We start from the raw sequence: 6,000 nt of genomic DNA, 5'->3' as shown, positions 1-6,000 counted from the left end.
GATATTCCATGACAAAACAAAATTTACACAATATTTTTCCACAAATCCAGCTCTACAAAGGATAATAGGTGGAAAACATCAACCTAAGGAGGAAAACTATACCCTAGAAGAAGCAAGAAAGTAGTCTTTCAACAAATTCACATGAATCTAATTCCATTTCTTACAACAAAAACAACAGGAGTGACAATCACCTTTTCTTAATATCTTAACATAAAAATAAATATTACCAACGTATCCTAAGCGATTGAAATCCAAAAATATGAGGAATTGGAAATTTGTTGTCATCCAATGGTCTCTCTAATTTGGTAATTGGAGAAATAGGTCCAATATTGTACAATCTGTATATACTTTCAGATTGTTTGTGACAGTGTCTTGCTGTGTGCAACATATGGTTCTTGAAATCTTGCTTCTCCTATCTCAGCCTCTCTATTAGTAATATTGTTTATTTCATTTCTTTACACTATACTATGGCTTTCAGCACAGCTTATATATTTCAAATGTATTTATATACCCAAAAGAAACATAGGTGATTAACTAGGGAGGTTGCTTGTAAGAGAATAACAAAGACTGAGACTGAATGCTTTGCTTGACCTTTGTAACTCTTGTATCAAGTTTGAAGAAGAGGACTTTATAAGTTACTCTTTCTCTGAGATGAATGCTTTTCCAAATTATCACAGCTAATGAACCAAATTCTTACCCTCACCTAATGTCTGTGCCACCCTCCAAGCAGAACCATTGTTCATTGAAACAGTTGGTGAATGACTTTATGGATAGACCATTTTAATACCTACACCATTTCTTAAATGAATGTAACCTGTTCTCTGTGGGCTGAGAATAAAGTCACTCACTCAAGTCAAATAGCTTTGACCATAACAGGAAGTCTGTATCCAAAAATTGAGCCTACAATTCATTTTTTGGTGCAGCAGAACTATCAACTCTCAGCTTAGCTACAATGGAGTTAAAATCCTTTGGTGATGTGAGGGTCATTGAAGTACAGCCTTATTACAATGAAATCCAATGTCTAAAAATTGTTCTTATTTTGAGTTTGTACCACAGTAAGACCCAAAATTTTAAACTCTACTAAATACAAAACAAACAAAAAGACTTTATATACTTATGTTCATTTAAGAAAATACTAGTAGTGATGTATTATTTTGAAGTATACAAAATATGTTACTTGTTAATATGTTTGGAGTTAATATGTTTGGAGTTATTTAAAATTTATATTGAGAAAATGTATGTATTTTCGGTATTGCTGTGGACAAGCATCTACATAAGACTGTTAAATTAATTGTTGTTTTATATCAAACAACTTTTATAATACTCATTTTTATTGTTATAATATTATATAAATTTTAAAGAATATGACAAAGGAAGATATTGTAAGTATTGAAGTCTCTGGGAGGAATGGGGGCACAAAAGGGAAACAAGAATGTGATTTAATTCTATGTATTTAAAATATGTTCTTAAATGTTTACAAATTCAGATAAATTGAAATCATGCAATAAAAGATTTTTTTAAAAACAGAATTATATGCTTTAACAATACAACTGAAGCACACTGAACCACATACTGGCTTTTAGTGTATGCCCCCTTTTCTTACCTTTTCTTCAGACATGGTCTGCTGCACTTCAGACTGTTCTCAAACTTACTAAAAGTCATGAGTAAACTTGTATTCTTGATTCTTCTGTCTCTGTTTCTGTCCTGGCAAGAATGGAAATAGTCATGTATAAAGATGAATTTTTATATTCATCTTTAATTGAAAATAGATTTTTTTCATATAACATATTGTTTCTTTCTCTTGCAATTCCTCCCAGGTCCTCCCCATCTTCCCACATCCACATCCTTTGTTTTTCTCTCTTATTACAAAATAAAGCCATCAAAAAAAGGAAAGAACAAAATAAGATTGAAATGGAAACAATAAACTTGAATTGAACAAAACAAATGAATGAACAGGAAAACAACTAGCTGAAGAAAAAGCACAAGAAGCACAAATAGACATAAAGACACAAATAGAGGCATGCACAGAAATCTCCTAAAAACACAAAATCAGATATATCATATAAGCAAAAGGAACAGAGGCAGGACGACACTTTGACCAGGAATGCTTAGTTATGTGTACTGTGTACTTCAGGTCAAACTATGGTAGGATGCTGGAAGTGGATTTGGATGCTCTCAGGGAAGCCGAGCTCTTTAAAGGAGAATCAGATGATGAGAAAAGCCATGAAATACTCAGAGACTAGCCAAGATGCCTTAAAGCCACACAGACAGATACTTGACAACCTGCTGAACTTTGTGTGGGCTGTGCAGCGCACTCCAGGTTTCCAACTTTCATCAGCTGTCTCTCATGCTGGGGGGTGGCCCTTGATTTCTGGTATGTAAGTGATCCCAATAAAACTTAATTGGTTCACCAAGGTAGACTGTAGCTGTGACTACACCTTGTTCTGTTATCAGCTGGAGCAAGGCAAAATTTCTTTATCTTTATCAGACCAGAGGTCTTACCTTGGGCTTTCCCAAATGTCCAGTGTTGTTGTTAACAGTTCTCCAGATTTATGGATTTCTTTGGCTATACCCCAACTGAATGGTTGCTAATTTACACCAGTGAGATGTTGGTTGGAATTACTTGGCAGCTAGCTATAGCATTTGATTAATTGCTCCAAGTTTCTCTATAGGAGGCTTTAACTTGTAAATCTTACTTTTGGCCAACGGTTGTTATTTTTCTTATTTTTTCTTTTCTTTCCATTTTATTACATCTCTTCATTCATATTTATGTGTACACACAAACACACACTCACAAATACAAATAAATGCACAAAAGCCAAAGATAACTTTCAGGCATTGGTTCTGTCCCTCCACTCTGTGGTTCTTGGGGATTGAACTCAGATGGTTAGATCCAAATGGCAGAACGACCTCACTGACATATATATTTTTTTCTTTTCACTCTAAGTATTTTCTTTTCATGCACATAGTGCAGGAAGGAAATTGACACTTCACATTCTGAAGTGGAATTCCATATTTAAAATTTGAAGCTTGGTTTCCTCCTTAATACCATTAGCTATTAATAAAGGAAGATGACAGCAGTTGGCCCAGAAAAGAAAGTGGTACAGCAGCCATCTCGTAAACCTTGTTTCCGGAGGGAATGATGAAGTAGATGATGGTTGGGCCTTGAAGTGGGAAGGAGAACATTAGACAGGAAAAAAAATGAAGATATGATGAAACTTAAAAAGGAGAGTTTTCTTCATTGTATGGTTTGAGCTTCCTTGTCAAAAAATCGAGTGTCCATAGGCTTATTTCAATTCTATTTCACTGATCAACCTGTCTGTCTTTGTACCAATACTATGTGGTTTTTATCACTATTGCTCTGTAGTACAGCTTGAGGTTAGGGATGGTGATTCCCCCAGAAGATCTTTTATTGTTTAGGGTTGTTTAAGCTATCCTGTTTTCGTTGTTGTTTTTGTTTTGTTTTTCCATATGAAGTTGAGAATTGTTCTTTAAAGATAGGTAAAAAAATTGTGTTGGGGGCTGGAGAGATGGCTCAGCGGTTAAGATTACTGACTGCTCTTTAAGAGGTCCTGAGTTCAAATCCCAGCAAACACATGGTGACTCACAACCATCTGCAGTGTCTGCAGACAACCATCGGGAGTGTCTGAAGGCAACTACAGTGTACTCATATAAATTAAATAAATAAATCTTAATTAAAAAAAAGAATTGTGTTGGAATTTTGATTGGAATTGCATTGAATTTGTAGATTACTTTTGGTAAAATGGCCATTTTCACTACATTAATCCTGCTGATCCATGAGCAGGGACATCTTTCTATTTTCTGATATCTTCTTCATTTGCTTTCTTCAGGAACTTGAAGTTCTTGTCATACAGATCTTTCACTTGTTTGGTTAGAGTTACACCAAGATATTTTATATTATTTATGACTACTGTGTAGATTGTTGTTTCTGTAACTTCTTTCTCAGCCTGTTTATCATTTGTATAAAGAAGGGTTACTGATTTCCTTGAGTTAATTTTGTATCTAACCACTTTGCTGAAGTTGTTTATTAGCTGTCAGATTCTCTGGTAGAATTTTTGGGTCACTTACATATACTATCATACTATCTGTGAATAGTGATACTTTGACTTCTTCCATTCCAATTTGTATCCTTTTGATCTCCTTTAGTTGTCCTGTTGGTCTAGCTAGAACTTCAAGTACTATATTGAATAGATAAGGAGAGAGTAGACAGCCTTGTCTTGTCCTTGATTTTAATGGAATCCCTTTAAGTTTCTCTTCATTTAATTTGATGTTGGCTATTGGTTTGCTGTACATTGCCTTCATTGTGTTTAGGTATGTGTCTTATATCACTTATGTCTCCAAGAATTTTAACATGAAGTGGTGTTGGATTTTGTCAAAGGCTTTTCAGCATCTAATGAGATGATCGTGTATTTTTTTCTTTCAGTTTGTTTATATGGTGGATTACATTGATGGATTTTCATATATTGAACCACTCCTGCTAAGCTTGCAGACAAGAGCCGAGCATAAATGAGCCTCATAAATGAGGCTCTACCCAGCAGCTGATGGAAAGAGATGTAGAGACCCACAGCTGAACATTAGATGGAACTCAGGGAGTCATGTGGAAGAGTTGAGGAAAGAATTGAGGGAACCAAGGAAGACAGGAATTCCACAAGAAGACTGAAATAATCAGCTAACCTGGACGTTTTGGGGCTCTCAGAGACTGAAGCACCTATGAAGGGGTGAGCATGGGCTGGACCTAGGCCCTCTGCATATGTGAGCAGCTTGGTCTTGGGGACTTGGAGGGTATGGGAGCATATAGTGTGTGTGGGTGATACCTAGAAGGGTAATCCCCCTTCTCAAAGGAGAAGGGGAGAGAAGAATCAGAGAGGGTCTGTATAAGTCAGTACTGGGCTGGAGGGGGAGCTGATATTGGGATGTACATTGAATAAATAATACATTTAATAATAATAAAAAATAGGAGAGGCTTCCTTTTAGAACTTGGAGAATAACATTCTTATGAGTGAGAATAACAAAAGGAGATAGGGAGAGAAAGGAGAGGGAGAAGAAGAGGGACAGGGAGAGGGAGACCTACCATAAGATGTATGGTGTAGGGGTGGAGAGTAGGGGGGCAGGGGAGGAACCCATATACAGAGTAGAATTCAGAAATCTTCCCTGAGCAAATTTCCCCTGAGAACACTCCATATTAAGCCCCTGAACAGAGACAGGATTTTTTCATTACCTTTTTAGGATAGCAGGAAGTTCCACATCACCAGATTTAGTTTAACACAGTGTATGTAACAAAAAGCACAGAGGAGCCAGATACCATAAATTGGAGCTGTCAAGTCATAGCACAAACTACTTAACCCTCTGTCAGAGAGTGAGGCGGAGAGCTATGATTTGATTCGAGCTGGAAAACTTACCTAAAGGAGCAGGCTCATATTCTGGCAAACACATTGCTCTGTATTTTAAGAGACTTGAAATAGAGTAGATTTATTTTCATTTTTTAATATAGTGATATATTGACATATTGAATGCATTAAAATTAAAAGATCCAACAGAAAATAGAAAATAGAAAAACAAAAGCAAAAAAGTAATTGTTACTAACAACGGGCCAGGAAACATTGTTACTGCCTTCATCTTACACGTTTTTCCAAGATTCCTGTTAGCACTGTTTTTATAGATGAAAAGGTGTCTCTTTACACTGCTTTGGATTTGCTTCTTTTATTAAGTAATACATGGAGAGTATGTGTTCTTGCCAGCAAATACTATATATAGCACACTGTGAAGAATCATCTAATGTGCTCTTATATGAACATGTTGTGCTTCTTTAAGCCCCTATGTTCAGGTATTCAAGGTCTTTGCAAGTTTTCCAAACATTAAAATCGCTGTGATGCAAGTATTCAAAGTCAGTTTTCAAAAGCAGCTCGGTATTTGTATACATCTTAAGCTACTTCTTTCAAACTAATTAGAAAGGCAATTACACTTTCAACTGTTGCCAAT

The sequence above is a fragment of the Mastomys coucha genome, unplaced genomic scaffold, assembly GCF_008632895.1.
Source record: "Mastomys coucha isolate ucsf_1 unplaced genomic scaffold, UCSF_Mcou_1 pScaffold22, whole genome shotgun sequence".
Lineage (NCBI taxonomy): Eukaryota > Metazoa > Chordata > Mammalia > Rodentia > Muridae > Mastomys > Mastomys coucha.
Note: the sequence above shows the minus strand (reverse complement) of the source record.